At 44.4% G+C, this 24,097-nt stretch overlaps 1 long non-coding RNA gene across 1 annotated transcript in view; it reads right to left on the bottom strand.

Moving 5' to 3' along the window:
- Positions 1-1,106: 1,106 nt before the first annotated feature.
- Positions 1,107-24,097, bottom strand: part of LOC137570904 (uncharacterized) — a 46,799-nt gene continuing 23,808 nt past the window's right edge. Inside the window, exons 2-3 of the long non-coding RNA XR_011031228.1 lie at positions 6,589-6,728; positions 1,107-1,203 (exon numbers count right to left, since the gene is read on the bottom strand). This is a non-coding gene — a long non-coding RNA (uncharacterized lncRNA). The remainder of the gene's footprint in view (positions 1,204-6,588; positions 6,729-24,097) is intronic.

Below are 24,097 nucleotides of genomic sequence, written 5' to 3'. Positions count from 1 at the left end.
CTGGGCACTATACTGGGGCACTACCTACCCATACTGGGCACTATACTAGCTATACTGGGGCACTACCTAGCCATACTGGGCACTATACTAGCCATACTGGGCACTATACTGGGGCACTACCTACCCATACTGGGCACTATACTGGGGAACTACCTAGCTATACTGGGCACTATACTAGCTATACTGGGGCACTACCTACACATACTGGGCACTATACTGGGGAACTACCTAGCTATACTGGGCACTATACTAGCTATACTGGGCACTATACACGCTATACTGGGGCACTACCTACCCATACTGGGTACTATACTAGCTATACTAGGGCACTACCTAGCTATACAGGGCACTATACTAGCTATACTGGGCACTATACGCTCCAACTTAAGAATGGATTCAAGTTAAGAACAAACAATTCTGATCGTTAACCGGGGACTATTCCTGCTTCGACTTAAGTACGGATTCAGGTTAAGAACGAGCCTACAGTCCCTATCTCGTTCTTTAACCGAGGACTACCTGTAATTTATCAACAGCTCTGACTTTGGGGCACTGGGCTGTGAGCATTCCGTTGTTGTTATTCTGTCTCTCAAAGCTACAATAAACCTACCAACAGTTATAGACCAGTCATTTCTTGGTCAGAGGGCAAACAAGCAAAATCAGCAGTGGATCAAATACTTCTCTCCCTCTCTGTAATCATATACCACAAAAAAGCTACAGAAGTCTACAAGAACAAACAACTGGCACACAATGAACACAGATGGCGATCTGGCAAAGACTATCAGTGAGAGGGCAGGACTACATACCAATATACAGCAATATATAGCCATAGGAAGTGTTTCTGATACTAAAATCAGTATATTTAACGTAAAAGTGGGTATCCTGAATAATGTAATGCATTTTACTGTATCTTGGTGCAGTTCTTCTTTATGATTTGCAGAGTTAAAGGCAAACTCCAGGAAATGTATTCCTTTTAAATGATGTTCTTTATCTTCTGATTGAATGAGAATGTAAAATAAAACACACACGAATATTGTTACATTTCTTAAATATTTAATTCCATAAATATTTCTCTTAGAACATTTCTTTTTTATGGACGTGACCACTGGCAGGCTCTGTTCTATTCTGGGGGCTATGAAAATGGATGCAGTATCTAGCCTTGATGGAAGAGTATCACGGAGGTCAGAAGGAGTTCAATAAGTAGTCCTGCCATTGGATAGAAATTATCAGAATGAGGTACTTAGCAACTTTTTATGTTTATTTCATGAGCTATTTTTAAATTATTACTTAAAGGGGAACTGAAGAGAGAGGTATATGGAGGCTGTCATGTTTATTTCCTTTTAGACAATACCGGTTGCCTGGCAGCCCTGCTGATCCTCTGCCTCTAATACTATTAGCCATAGCCCCTGAACAAGCATGCAGCAGATCAGGTGTTTCAGTGGTTCAGACTTATAAGTCTGATCTGACAAGACTAGCTGCATGCTTGTTTCTGGTTTTAATCAGATACTACTGCAGAGAAATAGACCAGCAGGGCTGCCAGGCAACTGGTATTGATTAAAAGGAAATAAACATGACAGCCTCCATATACCTCTCTCTTCAGTTCCCCTTTAAAGAGAATCTGAAGCCTTCCAAAAATCCTCTTTTTATTTGACATTTATCTTCAGCAATATGAGCATAGCTAAAACGCTGCATTCCCGTGGCAGAACAATGTAATTAAACACCTCAAATACCAGGGCAAAATTCCATGACTTTCCAGGTCGTGGATTTTGCTGCCCAGGGAGGCAGAGCTTAACGCTGTATCTCTGCCTCCATTAGCGTCAATATCCGCTGATCGCCACCTCTCCCCGCCCCTCTCAGTGAAAGAAGCCTGAGAGGGGCGGGGAGAGGTGGCGATCAGTGGGGATGGATGCGAGGAGAGGCAGAGCTACTGCACAAAGCTCTGCTTCTACAAGGAAGTGATCCCCGAATTTTGCCCCAGGGATTTGGGGGGTTACTTACATCGTCCTGCTGCGAGAATGCAGTGTTTTAGCTATTCTCATATTGCTGAAGATAAATGTCAAATAAAAAGAGGATTTTTGGAAGGCTTCAGACTCTCTTTAAGGTTTTGGTCAGGAGTAGAATTACAATACAAAAATAAAACAAACAAACAAAAAAAAACATAGGCATGAGATCTATGGTAATAACTAGGGATGGGACGAATCCACAATTTCTTCGAATCCGAATCCGGATCCGAATCTAAAAAGGTTCTCGAATATCTCGAACCTTTCGAATCCCGAATCTAACGAATCCTGCACATAAGAATTGTGCGATCCATGGTATAGTTGCCCGCAGTATAGGTACCCAGGCATAGGTGCCCGCAGTATAGGTAGCTAGGTAAAGGTGTCTTCAGTATAGCTAGCAAGGTATAGGGGCCTTCACCATAGGTTGCAAGGTATAGGGGCATTCAGTATAGGTTGCAGGGTATAGTGGCCTTCATTATAGGCAGCAGGGTATAGTGGCCTTTAGTATAGGCAGCAGGGTATAGGGGCCTTCAGCATAGGCAGCAGGGTATAGGGGCCTTCAGTATAGGCTGCAGGGTATAGGGGCCTTCAGTATAGGCTGCAGGGTATAGGGGGCTTCAGTATAGGCCGCAGGGTATAGGGGCCTTCAGTATAGGCAGCAGGATATAGGTAGCTAGGTAAAGGTGTCTTCAGTATAGCTAGCAAGGTATAGGGGCCTTCACCATAGGTTGCAAGGTATAGGGGCATTCAGTATAGGTTGCAGGGTATAGTGGCCTTCATTATAGGCAGCAGGGTATAGTGGCCTTCAGTATAGGCAGCAGGGTATAGGGGCCTTCAGTATAGGCAGCAGGGTATAGGGGCCTTCAGTATAGGCCGCAGGGTATAGGGGCCTTCAGTATAGGCCGCAGGGTATAGGGGGCTTCAGTATAGGCCGCAGGGTATAGGGGCCTTCAGTATAGGCAGCAGGATATAGGGGGCTTCAGTATAGGCAGCAGGGTATAGGGGGCTTCAGTATAGGTAGCAGGGTATAGGGGCCTTCAGTATAGGCAGCAGGGTATAGGGGCCTTCAGGCTGGGGGCTCAGTATAGGTAGCAGGCTGGGGGGCTCAGTGTAGGTAGCAGGCTGGGGAGCTCAGCGTAGGTAGCAGGCTGGGGGGCTCAGTGTAGGTAGCAGGCTGGGGGGCTCAGTGTAGGTAGCAGGCTGGGGGGCTCAGTGTAGGTAACAGGCTGGGGGGATCAGTGTTGGTAGCAGGCTGGGGGGCTCAGTGTAGGTAACAGGCTGGGGGAATCAGTGTAGGTAGCAGGCTGGGGGGCTCAGTGTAGGTAACAGGCTGGGGGATCAGTGTAGGTAGCAGACTGGGGGGATCAGTGTAGTCAGCAGGCTGGGGGGATCAGTGTAGTCAGCAGGCTGGGTGGGCTACCTTACCTACACTGCAGTAGGTAGCTGGGTCATATCCTCCTTCTCCCGCTCCCCGCAGCCTCCTCCTCTCGCCCCCCTGCATAAATAAGCAGAAGCAGCCTCTCACCTCCAGCGTGGAGTGCAGTGCAGCAGACTTCACTTCCTAGTTCCCCCTAGTGGCCGCCTGACCGGCTCTTACTGATGACGTAGTAAGAGGCAGTCACTAGGGGGAATAAGGAAGTCTGAAGGAGGTCTGCTGCTCCGGGCTCCACGCTGGAGGTGAGAGGCTGCTGCTTCTTATTTATGCTGCGGGCGAGCGGAGGAGGCTGCGGGGAGCGGGAGGAGGACACTTGCGAGCGGGGGAAGCGGCGGATGCGCGGCGATACAGCGTCGGGATTCGGCGAGCGGAAAATGGCGTCAGGATTCGAATCCACGAATCTCGAATATTTCCTAATATTCGAGGGATTCGTGGATTCGCCGGATTCGTCGTCCCATCCCTACTAATAACCATGTATCAGGGATACACTAGAAAATGTAGGATCCAAAAAAACGTAACTATTGAGCAGCTTTCTCTGCATGCCCCCCCCCCCCTCCACCACCACCTCCTCACCTCTGCCTCGGCCCAGCCCTGTTTTTGGTGTTGGGAAACAATTTACATGTCATCTTGCTAGTATTATCTATTATTTCCTGCTCTGCCTTTCTCTCCTCCTCCTTTACCACTCACCCCCCCCCCCTCAGCTAGCCACCCAACCCCCCTCCCCCCCAAGGTAGAACAAGCAAAACAAAAACAAACAACAGAACAACCCACTGTAAAGCCTGGTACAAACCATGCAATTCCCCATCAGATAGATGGGTCGACCGATAATTTCCGACAGATCCGATCACTTGCAAATCGATCAGAAAAATGATCAGAAATCAGACCGGATCTTTCTGAAAATATTCTGTTCGACCCATCTATCTGACGGAAATTGCATGGTGTGTACCAGGCTTAAAGGAATACTATCGATACCCAAGTGTTCTAAAATGACAGTGTGCAAATAATGTCTAAGTTGTAGCTGTGTAAACATTTTCCTACTTTTCATGTTAAATATCAGAGGCAAAAACTAATTTATTGAGGGTAGGTAGCTATATTGGGACAAATCAATTGCAGAAGAGGCGTCTGCTTCAATGCACAGCCAGTGTTGCATATCAGACTACAGAAAGAAAATATCAAACATATCAAACTCTGAAAGCAAAAACAGTATGAAAAGCTGTGACAATTAGTTACATTTCCTCTGCTCTCTTCAGACATGTCAGTCAGAAACAGAGCTCCCAACAGCTGCAGCTCCTGTGTCCTGTCTCTCTCTGTCACACACAGAGCTACACATAGAGTTAACTGATCAAGTGTGAGGGGAATTTCCCCTCTCCTCATGGCTCAGTCAGCCGTCAGTTTTGGCATCAGTAAAGATTGAAAGTATTTTGCTAACAGTAAACAAAGAATTTGCTACTAAAATGTATACACCAGTACTTAGCAGCACTTCCCAAACAATTCCTGTGTCAATTGAAAAAAATATGTGAATCGATAGTATTCCTTTAACTCTCCCGTCCCCCAGCTCTAGCTACAAAGTTGATATAGGCTGTGGTCTATAGAGGCCCTATGAGCAGGGCCGGATTTGTACTCTTTACCGCCCAAGGCCACTGTCAGCCAGGGATGGCCGTAGTCAGCCAACTTCGCTACGTTGGAATTACGCGTAGTTTTACGCAATTACGCTTCGCCAAACTACGGCTTCGAACTCAAATATTCGCTTTGTATGCATTTCGTAGACTATGCGTTAAAATTTGCAATTATGCGTAGTGCGAAGCGTGGTGTATGCGGATGCTTATGCCCATATGCAGAAAATTTTACGCATTAATTCCTATTTACATGTTTATACCGGGAACTCTTCTATGCGTACATCCCCTTTTCCAATGTGTACATTTGTAAGCATACAATCGCACACGGAAAATTAGACGCGAGTAACGCATTCGTAGTTCACTACTCAATACACATGTTAACTACGCATAGTGGGCGTAAGCTACGCATAGCGGTACTTTGCTACGCGTAAATTCATAAGCGTAGTTATGAAACTTCACATACGAACTGCGATGCGTAGATGCGAACTACGATGCGTAAATTCGCACTGGCGTAGTTTCTACTCATCCCTGCTGTCAGCAGCCGCCCCCTTCCAGTATAGGTAACCAGATGTCCTCTCCCCCTCCCTCCAATATAGGTAGCCAAATGACCCTTCCCCTCCCTCTAGTATAAGTAGCCAAGCGACCCTTCCCCCCTCCTCCAGTATAGGTAGCCAGATGACCTTTCCCCCCACCTCCAGTATAGGTAGCCAGATGACCTTCCCTCCAACTCCAGTATAGGTAGCCAGATAACCCTTTCCCTCTCCAGTTTAGTTTAGCCTGATGACCCCCCTGCCCTCCAGTATAGGTAGTCTGATGACCCCTCCAAACTTCCCTCTAGTATAAGAAGCCAGATAACCCTTCCCCCTTCCGTTTATATAGCCTGATGACCTCCTCCCTCCAGTATAGATAGCCAGGTGACCCTTCCCCCACACCCCAGTATAGCCTGCTGCCCACCCGCAGGGCCGGGCCGAGGCAAAGGCTGGAGAGGCTCCAGCCTCAGGGCGCAATGTAGGAGGGGGCGAACAACTCACTCAGCTATCATTTCCTATCGTGTTTGAAGCAGAAAGAAATAAGAAAAAGGGATACATGACAGTGACTGCAAGCCAGATAACTAGAGATTAAGGTGTTTGGGAGGTTGGGGGCCCTGGGGTGCCTCTTAGTCTAATAGCAATCAGAGTGATGGCTGGGGTGGGAGGGATGTAGGGGCGCACTTTGCTGTCTCAGCCTTGGGTGCTGAAGGACCTTGTCCCGGCTCTGCACCCGCCCTTGATCCTGTGGTGCCCAAGGCCATGGCCTATGCGGCCTTGACTTACTTGCCCTGCCTATGAGCCTCATTATTAGACCTGGCTTCACACTCTGAATTTTACAACAGTACTCGGATTAAGGACTTCATTTTGATTATCCAATGAGAACGTTTTGGGGAGGCAGGGTTTTTCCACAGTTTAAATATTTACTTCCTCCCTTCTAGTGCAGCTACAAAGATACGCTTGATATTAGTTGCGATGGATAAACAGAAACCAGTCCCAAACAAGACACTAACCTGGCAGAACCTAAAATCTATTACGATGTTCAAACATATTCAATCTTGAACTTCCACAACTGGGAGTGATAGTGCCAGATAAAATTATTTCTCCAGGTTGGTACATTTTACCAGGGTATTAAAAACAATGGTTTGATCATCTGAAGGTTGAAAAAAAACAGATGTGTTAAAATGATAGTATTTAGTTGTAATAAGGTTTTCTATCGAAGGGACCCTCGGACGTACGAAGACAGGGGAGTGAAATGGCTTAGAGGAAAATGAAAAATGGTTTTAATAATTTTGATATATGATATTTTTGTGAAGAATTACATGAAAGTTGATATGTAAAGAATTCCTTTTGTATTTGCCACTGCTGAATGTATGTAAAATACTACTTTTTGGGAAAAATAAAGAATAAATAAAAAAAAAAAAAAAAGAAAAAAAACAGATGTGAAAACATTATTCTTTTGATAGCAATGTTCAAAGATCAAACCTGTACAGATTCATTTTTGTGCTGACATCAATTCACAAGTTAAAGGAGAGCAGTAGACCCCCCAGTCACCCCCTCCTTATTTTTAGGCATGTGTAATGCAGCCGAGCACCTTCTGCCCCCCTCACCTTGGTTCTAACAAGGATTCCACCATGGCACACCTCTTATTGCAAAAATTATGGGCAGTGGAGTGCACTAGAGAGGTAGTGTATAGATGCAACCTGTGTTCCATGTTGCCAGACTTCTCTTTTCTGACTATGCCTCCCTCTCCTCCTCTGTCTAAGAGGCCATTATATTGGTTTAAATTCAAATCAGCGGTGTAGCAATAGGGGGTGCAGAGGTAGCCACCACATCGGGGCCCTTGGGCCAAAGGGGCCCCGAAGGGCTCTCCCTCAGTTACAGTATTAGCTCTCTATTGGTCCTGTGCTCATAATAATCACTTCTATGGATACTTTGAATAGTAGGGATCATTAACAAAAAGCTCCCCATCCCCTTTTTGCACCTCTGACACTGTAGTTGCCATTGGTAGATATTGGTGCACTGTATCAATTGTTATGTATAGAGTGCTTGGGGGGCCCCATTGTAAACTTGCATCGGGGCCCACAGCTCCTAAGCTACACCACTGATTCAAATAATATTGATACAGGGGCATAACCAGACTTAAGAGGGTCCCCTTGCAAAAATGATAGCATGCCAACTCCCGATTAGCCAATGAAGAGTAAAATATATATGTATATGTAAAAAAAACAACTCTCCGTTGAGAATGTGGTGCAGGGGTCTTGTATAAGAGTATAGTAGTTACACAATACAAATTATAAAAATAATATTGAATGTATCTGTACGATAAATTTAAATGTATTTTATATTTATATTATGAGGAAAGACTGATACTGTCTGTATCTCATCAGCAGCAACAAAATAGATGAGTCTACTATCATTGAACAACCAGACAAGGCCATAACAAAACTTCATAAATTTCAAGGCTGATATAAGTCACATACCAGCAACACCACATTAACAAGCGTATCTGCCATGAAATACAATTAAAAATTCATACATACCTGGGGCTTCCTTAGCCAGGTCACTAGTGATGAGCAGAAATTACGCCCATGCGTAATTACACATCATAATCCTAATGTGAAATTAATAGCATAATTAATTTCATAGTTGTTACTATTCATAATTACGCATGAATTTACGCATAATTTTGTGCCGAATTTGGCGGTGAATAGCAAAGTCCCCATACATGCTATTGCTACCAAAATTGCTACATATGTTAAGAAGAATAGTGGGTACGAGTTACAAAAATAATTTGTAGTTTTTGAGAAAATCGGTTTTAAATACACAAAAAAATGGTTTTAAAACTGGAATTTTTCTGGGTTTAAAAAACATTTTTCTTAGCATTTTTCAAATTGATTTTCACAAAACCTACAAGGTCATTTTAAAAATTATTTTTTTGACTTGTATCTACTGTTCTCTTTAACATATGTAGCATTTTTGATAGCAATATCATGTATGGTGATTTTGAAATTCACAGCCAAAATCAGCACTAAATTACTCGTAAATTACATGTAAAGTCATGCGTAATTACAAATTATTATACCAAGTCAATTGAATTACGAATTTGTAATAAAGTATAGGCGTAATTGTGAAAATGTATGCGTAATTTGGCGTAATCGTAATTAGCAGATTACAATCATCACTACCGATCACTCCCTCGCTCCCTCACCACCGTCCTCCGGCTCCTGGATCTTTTGTTATTGGTCCAGGTAACTTCGGACAGTCAGGGCCAGTTGGCGCAGAAGAAGTGCTGCTGCGCAAGCTCCCCCATTGTGCGGGAGCGTTCTGCATCTGAGGAGGAGGAGAGGCTACCAAAGAGGCCCCCAAAGCCTCATGGCCCCCCCTGTGATGAAGGGGGTGTCAAAGGGGCCATTTTTAAAGTACCTTTCAGATTTGGCTACTCCTAAGGGAAGTTAATAAATAGTGTGAGCTGTAGGGGAGTCACAAAACAATAAGGGTCGGCACCGCTTGAATGTAGTTAAAGCTCTTTATTTAAAGTGCATATAGGCAGCAGGACAGACCGCTGTTTCGGGACTTAGCCCTTCTTCAACTGCATCAGCCATCGTAAGTTAAATAAAAAGCTTTAACTACATTCAAGCGGTGCCGACCCTTATCGTTTTGTGGATCTGTGGTACCCCAGGAGGCACTGGGGTCTGGGTATAGGCACGCTTCCTTGTGGCTTTTCCGGTGCTGCCTTCCGTCTGTTCTCCAGCTGTAGGGGAGTGACAGGCATTACTTACTTTTGGGAGCTTCTCCCAAAGCCTCCAACTTTATGCAGGGAGAACCACAGGTGTTGCATTTTCAAGCTCCCATGGCAGTATTGCCTGTTCCTGCCACAACACCAGGGGCGTAACAATAGGGGTTGCGACTGCATGGTAGCCAATCACAAATGATAGTTCACTAGACAACAAGCACCATTAATCGGAAATTCACTTAGTCAGTGACATACAGTGTGCTGTTGCTTTGTGCATCTTTTCTGTGCACAGCCTTATTTAAAGACTTCACTTTTAATATCCAGAACTGTACATTCTTTATCTTTATGGAATTTGTACTTTGCTCTGATGAAATGCTGTGCATGTTGTTTGGCTTCCTGCTATTCTTGCATTTCGGTTGCTCTAAAACACTGTATTGTGCTGTATTTGATAGCTCATTTAAGTGAAACTCTATATCATAATGTGCTATTAAATACAGTTCTTTACAGAACATTACCCAAACAATGAATGGTGGCCATGCATTGCTTAAAACAAGCTGTCACTGAAATATTACTTAGCATGAGCTAGAGAAGATGGATGAAGTAGCGGATAATATAACACCTTCATCTTTTAAACATTACATACAGCTGACATTTTCATATGACCTCTGACCTTATGTCATCATCACATTCAGGCCCAGTGATTAAAGCTAATCTTTGCATGCCAAGGAAAAATCTGGTCACAGGAGAGAGCAGTGGAATAGCAATAGGCTTTTAATTGTTGCTATGCTGGCAGTGGCGTACCTAGGGCTTTTGACACCCGGTGTTGGGTATTAAAAGACACCCCCCCCCAAAAAAAAAATAGGTGTGGCTATAACCTAGATGAGGGCGGAGCTAACTAATTTAAAGTGAACACAGGATGAGAGTGATATGGAGGCTGCCATATTTATTTCCTTTTGAACAATAGGGAGAGCTGCTGATCTATTTGGCTGCAGTAGTGAACTGAATTACACCAGAAACAAGCATGCAACTAATCTCGTCAGTTCTGACAATATTGTCAGAAACCCCTGACCTGCTGCATGCTTGTTCAGGATCTATGGTTGAAAGAATTAGAGGCAGAGGACCAGCACGGCAGCCAGGCAACTGGCATTGCTTAAAAGGAGATAAATATGGCAGCCTCAATATTATTCTCACCTCGGGTTCCCTTTAAAAGTGCAATGCAAAGACAGTGGGCCCAAGTTTTGGTAAGCCTTTTCTCAGAAAATTCACATAATTGTGCAGGTTTTCTCAAGAAAATAAACGTAAAGTGAGTACATTTGCCCAGAAAATAAATGCAATCATGGCGGTAGATTTGCCTAGAAAATACATGCAATCATGGCGGCAGATTTGCCCAGAAAATACATGCAATCATGTGGAAGATTTGACCAGAAAATACATGCAATCATGGCAGACCTGGCCAGAAACCACTTCAATCATGTAGCAGACCTGACCAGAAAATGCATAAATCACGTAGCAAACCTGGCCAGAAAACACTTCAATCATGTAGCAGATCTGGCCAGAAAATACATGCAATCATGTCGGCAGATTTGACCAGAAAATACATGCAATCATGTGGCAGACGTGGCCAGAAAATACATGCAAGCATGTGAAAGATTTGCCCAGAAACTACATGCAATTATGTGGAAGATTTGACCAGAAAATAAATGCAAACATGTGGAAGATTTGACCAGAAAATACGTGCAATCATGTGGCAGACCTGACCAGAAAATACATGCAATCATGTGAAAGATTTGACCAGAAAATACATGCAATCATGTGGCCGACCTGGCCAGAAAACACTTCAATCATGTAGCAGACCTGGCCAGAACAGTCGATACACCTGCTAATATAAATTAAAAAAAAACATTTACTCACCTGAAGCAGCAGCAGACCTCCTGTCCCGGCCTCTGTCCGGCGCAGCTCCCACAATCCTCTGCAGCCAGCCAGCAACTGAAACTCCCGCGCTTAGAGCAGGGCTATGGGAAAATGGCGCCCGAAGCCCTGCACTGCAGACTCAAAGTCTCCAGAGCAGGGCTTCAGACGCCATTTCACTGTAGCCCTGCTCTGCCGCAGCTGTGGGCTGCTGCTGTCAGTGAACTGACACAGCGTCTATTAGACGCCGAAAGTCAGTTCACGCTGGGGGGTGCTTTAGGGGTGCTTGGAGAATGTCGCTGCCATTGCCCCAGTATAGCTAGTATAGTTGCCCCCAATATAGCTATTATAGTTGCCCTTAGTGTAGGTAATATAGTTGCCCCAGTATAGCTAGTATAGTTGCCCCCAGTATAGCTAGTTCAGTTGCCCACAGTATAGCTAGTACAGTTGCCCACAGTATAGCTATTACAGTCGCCCACAGCATATCTAGTATAGTTGCCCCAGTATAGTTAGTATAGTTGCCCCAGTATAGTTAGTATAGTTGCCCCAGTATAGCTAGTATGGTAGCCCCAGCCAGTATAGCTAGTATAGTTGCCCCAGACAGTATAGCTAGTATAGTTGCCCCCAGCCAGTACAGTTAGTATAGTTGCCCCCAGCCAGTATAGCTAGTATAGTTGCCCCCAGCCAGGATAGCTGCCCCCAGTATAGTTGCCCCAGCCAGTATAGATAGTATAGTTGCCCCCAGCCAGGATAGCTGCCCCCAGTATAGCTAGTTTAGTTGCCCCAGCCAGTATAGTTGCCCCAGCCAGTATAGTTGCCCCCAGTATAGCTAGTATAGTTTAGTTGCCCCCAGTATAGCTAGTATAGTTTAGTTGCCCCCAGTATAGCTAGTATAGTTGCCCCCAGTAAGTATAGTTGTCCCCAGTATAGCTAGTATAGTTGCCCCCAGTAAGCTAGTATAGTTGCCCCCAGTATAGCTAGTATAGTTGCCCCCAGTATGGCTAGTATAGTTGCCCCCAGTAAGCTAGTATAGTTGCCCCCAGTATGGCTAGTATAGTTGCCCCCAGTAAGCTAGTATAGTTGCCCCCAGTAAGCTAGTATAGTTGCCCCCAATGTAGGTGCCCCAGGAGTGGGAAGCAGGGCTAGATGGAGGGGCTGTGGAGGGGTCCCTCACCTGGGACCCCTCCTTCTGCCTCTCTCTCCCCTCTCCAGCATAGCGGCGACAAGTGCGGAGCGGCCGGAGGCGTACAGAGAATTACTCACCTGATTTCCGCGTTGCAAGCGCTGGCAGCATCATGACGTTACAGGTCTCCGCCTCCAATGCCGCCCACTGTGCTTCCGCTAATCAGGAAGCACAGTGGGCGGCATTGAAGACGGAGACCTGTAACGTCATAACGCTGCGCTCCACACTTAGAACGCGGAAATCAGGTGAGTAATTGTCCATACGCCTCCGGCCGCCCCGCACTTGTCGCCGCTAATTTCTGGAGGGGGAGAGAGAGGCAGAAGGAGAGGTCCCAGGTGAGGGAGGGGGGGATATTTCCCTCCTCCCCACCGCTGCCTCCACAGCCTCTCCTTCTAGCCCTGCTTCCCCCTCCTGCTGTGCTGCTGTGGGGGGTCATGGCGACACCCCCCTGGGTGTCTGTCACCCGGTGCGCCCCGCCCCCCTGCGCTCTATGGTAGGGACGCCACTGTATGCTGGTAATACACACCTCTATATCTGCATTGAATAGTGATTATTCTTAACAAACTCTTTCCTTACTCAATATACCTCTCTGACACTGCAGCTGTCCTTGGTAGGTTTTGGGGCTCCACATCTAGAGAAAGTGCTTGGGGGCCCATTTAAAACTCACACTGGGGTTCCAAGCTCCTTAGTTATGCCACTGGGAGTAAGTTAAGGGCTCTTAAAGTTCCTAAAACATGCACTTATTCCATTTTGGGTCAGACTGTTTGAGAGTTACAAAGCATCACATTTGAACACCCCTGTTGACAAATCTAATTTGTGGCTGGCAAAATGGACACCAGGACATGCCATAGAATATCTGTAATTTTACCAATTTTTTGCTATCTGCCAATCCATGATTGTATTGGTAATTATAGTCTACTATCCCTCACTGTAACCTATTTGTTACATGAACCCTCCTCTATCTATGCCTAACACTAACCTCACCCCACCTACTCCTAAAACTAACCTTCCCCCTATATATGCATAACACTAACCACCCTCCGATTACTCCTAACCCTAACCTTACCAGTGGTGGCTCCACGTTTACATGTTTGGGGTGCACAAAGGGGGTGCACAATGGCTGGCTTGTGGGCCCCATTTGGATGATCAAAATCAATGTTTGTATGGTGAGCTTTAGATATGTTTTGCCTAACTCTGGTGATAAAATAAAGGCTAACTAGCTTAGCAATGATAGTAACCAAATGTAAACATCACAAACAGAACTCAGAGGTTTTGAGCAGAGCAGATTGTCCAGATGATGGTGCTATTATTGAAGAAAGGTTGTCTACTGTAGTACTTGGCTAGTTTGCTGGCATGCTTTAATCCCTACTTGCTAGCAAGCTGTTCCTGTGCGGACAAATCACAGACAAATCATTCCAGCCCCCAGCCTGTGTCTCATCACTCCGCGACTGTAGGGAGGGTTAAACAGAACTTTAACTGAGAGGGATATGGATATTTCCTTTTAAACAATACCCGTTGCCTGGCAGTCCTGATGATTATTTTGGCTGCAATAGTGGCTGAATCACACACCTGAAACTAGCATGCTGCTAATCCAGTCTGACTTAAGTCAGAGCACCTGATCTGCATGCTTGTTGAGGGACTGTGGCTAAAAGTATTAGATACACAGGATCAGCAGGAGAGTCAGGCTACTGCTATTATTTAAAAGGAAAAATACATATTCTTCTCAGTTTAGGTTCCCTTTAAGAGGCAGGAGGGAGAGACACACTGTGTATAACTCCTTTTCTTAGTATATAAGCATTGTGTAAAATACAAGCTCTAGTTTATTGGCTAATTTAATAGAAAAACAGTAAGTTTTCAGCTTTTACGCCTTATTCAGACTCTATTCCTGTTGACTGACAATGTTAGAACAAAATCAGAAAAGGTAGAGATTTTTTTTTTCACAGATATAAGTGTCACCAATACACACTATTTACAAGGGATCTTGCAAGGATTGTGAGGTATTTATGGCAAATAGATAAGACTCTTGGTTTACTTAGCCCCTACATAGATTCATGCTGACATGCAGAGTTTTTTGCAGACCCTATCCTATTCACCCTATCCTTTTCGTTGTATGCTGCTGGAGCCTGGAAACAGTTAACTGTATGCTACTGAGCAGGGGGAGTAGTTAAGGGAGCATAGTGATTCCTGGGGGAGCAGTGCCTCAGCAAGCCCCAGTGTAGTGTTGCCCATGCCTAACACTAACCTCAGCCACCTACTTCTAACACTAACCTTCCCCCTATATATGCTTAAAGAGACTCTGTAACAAAAATGTCAGCCTAATTTCTTGTATCCAATAAGTTCCTGTACCTGTTCTAATGTGGTCTGGATTACTGCAGCCTTTTCTAGGTGCACTGTCTTTGTAATATATCTAATCTTCTTTTCTTTGTCAAGCCAGGGAGGAATGTGCTGCCTCTGCTGTGATAGGGAGAAGTTAAACACACCCCCTGCACGCTCCCTCCAGACTCTGTGTGCTTTGTTTACTACTCACAAACAGAGCTCTCTGAGGGGGAAGGGAGCTGCCTGTTTAATGCTGAGAACTGTGATAATCCCAAGCTGGAGTGCAGATGATCCTCAATGTAATAAAAATGTGTAGTATACTGTAACATGAGATATATACAAACATCACTTCCCGGCCATGTTTTTGTTTGTAAACATTGCCTAAAACTGGCGATTTAAAGCCATGATCGTGGCAGGAAGCTGTGGAAACAGCAAAGAGGGGCCCAGGAGAACATAATGAATAGAAATGGTGTGCTTCTTAATGTAAGATTTTGAGAGTACAGATTCTCTTTAACATTTTCCTCCCACCACCTACTCCTAACATTAACCTTCCCTATAAAGCCCCCATTTACCTAAGCAGCTTTAAAGCCACTAATTACAGTGCCTACAGGGAATATAAAGCAGTATTTTCTCCTAAGCCCGTGAAAGCCCCTAATTAATCCAGCTGTAAAGTCACAATTTACCTGAGCAGCTGCAATTTATCAAACCGGCTGTAAAGCCGCTAATAAGGACCGCTATAGAACCACTGTAAAGCAAACATTTAAGGAATGTAAAGAATGATATCCGGTACTGTTCCTTAATGTCAATAAAACTGCTTTATTTCAAATTATGCTGTTTATTTTCCACATCACACATCAAAGTAATCATCTTAAGCAGGAGACATACCAGATGATGTGACCAGCTGTGGGGCAGCGTGGCAGTGAGGGTCCGCCTAACAATAGTTTCGCTGTAGTGCATCTTCAGAGGTAATGTGGCAAAAGGCGCGGTCTAATGCCAACTAATTTATATCCTGGGTTTCCCGGTGTGTTGTGTCCCACATTGCCACCCACAAAGCTGCCCTGCGGACTTCCTGGAATGGGTGTAGCTCAATGCAAGAGGCCAATTGCCATTCTCTTGCATCCTACGTCATGCATATAGTACGCGTAGACTTGTCAAAAACTATGCATGCACCAAAAAACACACGGCGATACAAATACAAAACATGTTACTAACCCATCCAAGTTGTCCCCATAAAAGAAGTGGATTTAACCACATTCAGGTCACAGGAACGAACACTTTGGCCCCGTCAGAAGACGGATCTAAAGTTACTAAAGTTACTTAAAACACTATAATTCGGCCTCCAGCAATTGCTGGAAGCCGAAATATTTCATTTCCCAGTTCCCACTATCCATGGCGGCCTGGAAGGGGAATAGTATTTAAGCGGCCGGGAACTTGTGCAGGAGCAGGATCAGCCATATACCAGCTGTATCCTGCGCCCAAGTCTCCTGCGCCGATTTCTCTCGTACGCCACAGGAAGCCTGCTTAGTCACTTAGGCTAAAAATATATATATCTATATATATCTATATATACAGTATGTTAAAAAAGGTTATCACGGAGAGGTGCAGGGTTATCCCCTCAGGGACCATTCTACACCGCAGACCTCTTGTGGTAAAGATGGAGAATGCATTGTATTCACACCAGAATAGGAATTATTCCAATTGGCACTAGCAAAATAGATTAGGTGTAACACATTAGGCTCATCGTAGGATCAAAAATACATACCTTCTGTGAAAATGTTTTAATACTTTTAAATGCAATAGCACTGCCATGTCCCACCCACACACACACTTTTAAATCGCATAGACCGTCCTAACCTTCTCTAAAAACATTGCTATCATACTATACTGGTAAACATTCAATTTTTTCCATTTATTTCTCTTCATTAATTTCTTTTTAAGGCTACCAAATATCATAGATCATAGCTCACTACACTTCTCTAATACTCTATTTGTACACTATCCAGAGTCCCTCTCCAAGTCCGAGTATAATTTCAGGGGTCTAGAAAACAGACCATGTCTACATAGTCATTCAAACCCAAGGGGCCCATAGCATCCGTTTTAAAGATCCATTCTGTTTCCTTCCTTAATAACAAATGTTCATGGGGGCATATGTTCCAATCGTGCAAAGGATATATATCCTTTATGGGCAGCACGGTGGCGTAGTGGTTAGCTCTCTCGCCTTGCAGCGCTGGGTCCCTGGTTCGAATCCCAGCCAGGGCACTATCTGCAAAGAGTTTGTATGTTCTCTTCGTGTCTGCGTGTGTTTCCTCCGGGCACTCCGGTTTCCTCCCACATTCCAAAAACATACAGATAAGTTAATTGGCTCCCACTAAAATTGGCCCTAGACTACAGTACTTACACTACATAATATAGACATATGGCAATGGTAGGGATTAGATTGTGAGCTCCTTTGAGGGACAGTTAGTGACAAGATATATATATATATATATATATATATATATATATATATATATATATATATATATATATACTGTACAGCGCTGCGTAATATGTCGGCGCTATATAAATACTAAAAATAAAATAAATAAATAATATATACCTGGGATTTGCTCCATGAGCAGTTCTAAAATGTTCAATCAATCTAGGTGAGCCTTTCCCTGATTTCAGGGATGCTACATGCTCTTGCACTCTTGTTTTAATTCCTCTAATTGTCATGCCTATGTAAAATCGGGTGCATGGACACCAGATCACATACATGGCCCATTTTATCTGACAAGTAATTAGGCTATCCACCCTACTTTCTATTGGCTAACCTTTATGTATCTTCCACGTTTCATCTTCGGACATAGACTACAGTGTCCACACTTAAAGTTTCCCTTTGGTTCAGCTCTCTCTAGCCAGTTAATATTCCTTCACTGGATGTAATCATGCTACCTACAGTAGGTGCTCTTTTGAAAGTTACTAATGGTTTTTCACACACATTACCTCTAAGTAGTGGGTCTTTCCTAATGATGTTCTGTAAGGCTTGGTGGTGTATTCTCCACAGTCAGCATGCAACGCATGAGCTGGCGTGGAGGAGGTACACACACTAGCACAAGGAAACAGGCTATCCCTAGTATAGTGGAGGGGAGGACTGACTCCAATAGGAGATTGTGGCGCACAGAGCCGGTGCAGATCTGACAGCCACAAACAATGCTTTCGTTATAACGTCTCAGCGCAAAGTAGCGCTGAGCGCATAAACCAGAACTGAGGAGATCAGGGCAGGTAGACAGAATGAACGCTTGCTAGCTAGCGGCTACTTAGCGACAGCAAGCGTCCAAAACAAGACAGACTGGAATGAGGCAGCCAATGCGATTGCAGCGATGGCGTGCCTCACAAAGACAGGACAGGATAGTCAGGAAATAGCAGGATCAAGATAGATGAACGTAACACAGACAAATATACAATGAGTATGTTTTCCTAGCGTATTACAATTACAGCTATCAATGAAACTATTTGTAACGTCTGACTAACATATGTATATATCGGCAATGAACCGATATATGACATAAGCAGGAACGCTGACTAGGACTGGAGTAATACAGGGAACAGGACTCAGAAGGATTCGCTATCTCTTCGCAGAGATGAACGCAATCCACAAACCGTAACAGAACAGGATTCAGAAGGATTCGTTATCTCTTCGCAGAGATGAACGCAATCCACAAACGGTAACAGGACAGGATTCAGAAGGATTCGTTATCTCCTCGCAGAGATGAACGCAATCCACGAACAGCACCAGGAGCAGGATACTAGCTCAGCACGGGTGCTCACGATACGCGCAAACTACCAAAACGTGCTGGAAAGCTGACTAACTGCACACAGGATATAAACAGTTCGTGTACGTATACATCAGCGACACTGATGTATCAACGTAACACGAATACAAGGAAAATAATAAACGTGCTGGTATGCATATATATGGACAATGAACCAATATATGATGCAAAACCAGCAAAGTATCTTTTAGAACAAGAAACACGATCGGGGGCTGAAGCGACAGCAAGACAGGCTTAAACTGAAGCTATGAAAACCCGAGGAGTCCTGCAGGAAGCAGATCTTTATACTGAGGTCATCCAATGGGAGCAGACATGCAGATTCCCACACAGGTGAATGATAATCAGTCACAAGCTGACAGCAGGGGAAGGCAGACAAAGCTATGCAGCTTGCATGGAAAGAGATCAGAACTGCCTGAGCTGCAGCACTACTACTTCCAGCAACACCTGCTGCAGCAGCGATCATTACAGTACCCCCGCCCTTAAAAGCGGATTCCAGACGCTTTTCAAAACTGAAATTCCCAACAAAACAGTCTGACTGATAATTCATGATGACCGGGACAGCCCGGCAAGACCGAATTCCAGAATCAGTCCCCACAAGACTGGACCCATCAGAACCAGAACCTACAGAACCATGCCCATCAGTACTACAAGCCCCAGTGTGACACCCATCAGAACCATGATTTCCAGAAGAAAGCCCTCCGAAGCTCCCTGAGCGATACCCACCGCCTTCCAGGAACCGTTCAAAAACACCAAAGCCTTTGCAATGCCCACCGGGACTGTCTTTACCAACACAAAACCCACTGTTGAGCCAGTCCAAGGCACCAGGACAAGTTTTCTCAGAGACCTCCCAGAACACCTTGAAGCTCCAAAGAGATCCCCATAGGTCAGAACGCCCCTTAGGCTCACATGGAGAACTATCAAGAACCCCTATGGAACCTAGGGCAATTCCCGAGTCAGGGCCACAAGGACAAACATCAAGAACAGGGCTTTCAGGGACCAGAACCATCTCTGGGCATGCAGGCAGACTGGCAACATCAGAACATGTTCCCACTAAGGAAGCATCAAAGCACGCTAACACCTTAGACACACTTGGGCATTCTGGCACACAAAGAACATCTGGGCACACTGGCACAAGAGAAACCTCTGGGCATGTCAAGGAACTGTGAGCCTCAGGGTCAGCCAAGACAGGACCAAAACCAGGACTGGCCAAAAAAAAATCATCATGACTAGACTTCGCAACTACTGGACTTTTACACGAGAATGCAGGATCAGACTTAGATGTCGCTGATTCCAGCAAAGTCAGTAACAAATCAGATTCAGGGGCACTAACAAGACAGGACAAATCTTCTGATGTATGCACTGAACCAGATAGGGACTCCACAACTACCTCTGGACTGGACAGAGACTCATCTAATACACTGGATTGGAGCTCATGAGGCGCTGCAGAACAAGTCAGTATTGCAGCAGCCCCCACTGGACTAGGCAAAACTGAGGAATTCCCTGGACAGGAAGGGGACTCTGGAACCTCTGCCACAGCGGCCAGAGAACCAGAATCTTTCAGGATACAGGGCTGGGTTTCAGGAACACTCATCAGACCGGACTGAAATTCTGAGATTTCTATTATTTTGACCAGAGAATCAGAATTATCCATGTTACAGGGCAAGACTTCTGAAACATTCAGAGGACAGGGCTGGAGTTCCTCGGCTGTTACAACACTGGAGAGGGACTCAACAACATTGGTTAAATCAGACTGTGTACAGGGCAAGGTATCTAACACACTTGCTGACGAGGACAATATTTCAATGGCTTCTGCTTTGCTGGGCAGAAATTCATCAAGTTTTATTAGAGCAGACTGTAATTCCAAAACAGCTGCTAGACAAGTGAATATTACTGCAACACCAACTGAGGTAAGCAGTGCCTCAGACTCCTCTGCTAGAGGGTTTGAAGTATCCAAAGTACTGGGTGAAGCATAAGACTCTGCGACCACAGCTTCACTGGACAGGATCACTGAACAGTCCATATTGCAGGGCAAAACCATGGAAGCACTTGCTGGACAGCATAATGATTCTGTGACCTGAGTTTCATTGGAGAGATCTACTGCACAATTCATGGTACAGGGCAATTTTACTGGAACATCTTCTGAACAAGGTAATAATTCTGCGATTTCAGGTTCACATAGCAGATGCTCTGAGCTATTCACGAAACTAGAGCGAGGTGTAGAAACAGGAAGATCAAGACACAATGTTTGCGCATCTGAATCACCATTCATTTGTAAAATTGGAAAATTCAGATGCTGGGGTTCTGAGGTTTCTAGACAGGATTGCTGGGACTCGGAAACTGATGTAGTGCATCTATTGGCATCTGCTGGATCAGACAGGAGTTGAACTTTATTAACACAGGTAATTTCTGCAGAAGTGTTTGCAGAGGCAGGCAAGATTTTTCTGGTGTCTGTTTCACCGAACAAAGAGTCATGAGTACTGGCTAGGCTGGACTCGGAAGTCAGCAGGACCTCTGGATTCTCTGCTGAGAAATTTGCGCAGGGCAAGGTTAAGAATGTATCAGTGGCTTCTGTTTTACTGGTAAGTAACACTGAGTTATCCATGGTACAGGGTGGAATTGATGGAACTTCAATTTCACACAAAAAGAGCTCCGAATCACCTGCTGAATCAGCCAAAGGTGCTGAAGCAGGCGGGTCAGAACGCCAAATTTGCGAATTCGGAGTCACATAAAAATCATCCAAAATCAGTTCCCACACATCAATCAATGGAGCCACAAAGTCATACCCACACACACCAGTTTTTATTAGGTTATAGGCAGACTTAATGCATGCATTCAATACTAATTCACTTTTTGCACTGTAAAATTGACAAAATGAACTTGAATCATTCTTCCATTCATTGACCAGAGCTTCCATCTCTCCTTTCTCAAATGGAGGATTCCAAGCATACTTAACAGGCAGATCATGGTTTGCAGATATGATTGTAGCAGGGACATATATTGGGTTAATTAGCAGGTGATTGGCAGATTCCTTATTCCTAAGAATCTCCAATACCTGTAGCAAGTGCTGAACTGTAGTGTATGCAAACTTTCCTTGCTTCACAAATAAGTTGATTTGTTCAATACTCTGTAATATCTCCTCATAATCATACTCAGATAATTATTTTAAACAAAAATCTTTATTTTCCCTAGCCAGGGAGGAAAGTTCATTAGTAGTTTCATAAGTCCATTTAACTCCCCTGAAAGACAATTGCATTTCATTATCTGTTAATGGCAGAATCTCATTATAGGTCTCAGTCGCTAAGGATAACGACTCTGCAGATCGGACACGTTTCTTAGAACGTTTGTGTTTTGCCTTAGACCCTGCTGTTTTTGGTGATTTATTCAAGGCTGCAGGAAAATTATCAGTAACACTTTCTGCTTGCTGAACATTTTTGCAAGCAATTGAAGGAGAAGCTGATTGGCCTGCTGCCAGGAGTTCATTAAGAGGAAAAGGCAATGGATCTATGCGCAACCAGTTATGGATCACAAACGCTAGAAATTCCAGCGGTCTCTCTTTCAAATCGGAATGATTGAGAACATCAAATGCCCACTGGAATAATTCCCCTTTAAACAAAATATAACTTAGTTGGAGTGCCCAGGTTGAAACAGGAGTCGCTTGGAGATCGGGATTGGCCAGGAACCTGGCACATTCAGAGAAAAACTCATTTTCTGTTTCAGAGCTAAGTTCTTCAAATTTCTTAAAGGAACAGGAACCATAATTAACAGTGTCATACTTTCTGGGAATCCCCCCCACAATGGGGATTGGTAATGGGGTTTTCATAATGGGCAGGTAGACAGAATGAACGCTTGCTAGCTAGCGGCTACTTAGCGACAGCAAGCGTCCAAAACAAGACAGACTGGAATGAGGCAGCCAATGCGATTGCAGCGATGGCGTGCCTCACAAAGACAGGACAGGATAGTCAGGAAATAGCAGGATCAAGATAGATGAACGTAACACAGACAAATATACAATAAGTATGTTTTCCTAGCGTATTACAATTACAGCTATCAATGAAACTATTTGTAACGTCTGACTAACATATGTATATATCGGCAATGAACCGATATATGACATAAGCAGGAACGCTGACTAGGACTGGAGTAATACAGGGAACAGGACTCAGAAGGATTCGCTATCTCTTCGCAGAGATGAACGCAATCCACAAACCGTAACAGAACAGGATTCAGAAGGATTCGTTATCTCTTCGCAGAGATGAACGCAATCCACAAACGGTAACAGGACAGGATTCAGAAGGATTCGTTATCTCCTCGCAGAGATGAACGCAATCCACGAACAGGACCAGGAGCAGGATACTAGCTCAGCACGGGTGCTCACGATACGCGCAAACTACCAAAACGTGCTGGAAAGCTGACTAACTGCACACAGGATATAAACAGTTCGTGTACGTATACATCAGCGACACTGATGTATCAACGTAACACGAATACAAGGAAAATAATAAACGTGCTGGTATGCATATATATGGGCAATGAACCAATATATGATGCAAAACCAGCAAAGTATCTTTTAGAACAAGAAACACGATCGGGGGCTGAAGCGACAGCAAGACAGGCTTAAACTGAAGCTATGAAAACCCGAGGAGTCCTGCAGGAAGCAGATCTTTATACTGAGGTCATCCAATGGGAGCAGACATGCAGATTCCCACACAGGTGAATGATAATCAGTCACAAGCTGACAGCAGGGGAAGGCAGACAAAGCTATGCAGCTTGCATGGAAAGAGATCAGAACTGCCTGAGCTGCAGCACTACTACTTCCAGCAACACCTGCTGCAGCAGCGATCGTTACATGTTCCAATTCTTTTGAATACTTTTCTTAAATTTCTGAGCCATTGGGGTGAAGTCGAAAACAAATGTTATATCCTTTCTCTTTTCTCTGTCACTTCCAACTTTCGTTCTATTTTTTCTTTTTCAACAGATCCTTTCTGTCTGCCTGTTCAGCTCTCCTTAAAGCTTCATTTATATTTTCTCTGTCATATCCTCGCTTCACAAGGTTTGTTTTTAATTCCTCTGCTTGTTTCTTAAAGTCAACCATTTTTGAGTTGTTTCACCTTAACCTCAAAAATTGACTGTATGGTAAGGATTGGAAAGTGTGCTCTGGATGGTAACTTCTCTGATGCAACAAGGTGTTTCCAGTAATTGTTTTTTTATATCTCCTTGATATCAAATAATCCTTCTCTATCTCCAGTTCTAGGTACAGATAGGCTTCCTTCCTTTCACTATATTCATATGTAAATTGCTTGTTGTCCTTTTCATCACTCAAGTAGTTAAAAATTCCTCAAAGGCAGCACGAGTCCTCTACTAATACACCAGTACATCATCAACAAATCTGGACCATCTCCTGAGGCATCACCCCTGGGGGATGCTGGGCCCATACACATACTTTTCCTCCCACCACGAAAAAAAAAAAATATGCATATGTGCATGCGACTGACGCCCCATGACGGTGCCTGACAGCTGCCAATACCACCTACCATCTTACATGAATGTATTGTGCGTTAGCACAA

Source organism: Hyperolius riggenbachi, chromosome 4, assembly GCF_040937935.1.
Source record: "Hyperolius riggenbachi isolate aHypRig1 chromosome 4, aHypRig1.pri, whole genome shotgun sequence".
NCBI classification, from domain to species: domain Eukaryota; kingdom Metazoa; phylum Chordata; class Amphibia; order Anura; family Hyperoliidae; genus Hyperolius; species Hyperolius riggenbachi.
Note: the sequence above shows the minus strand (reverse complement) of the source record. Positions and strands in the feature narration are given on the sequence as shown.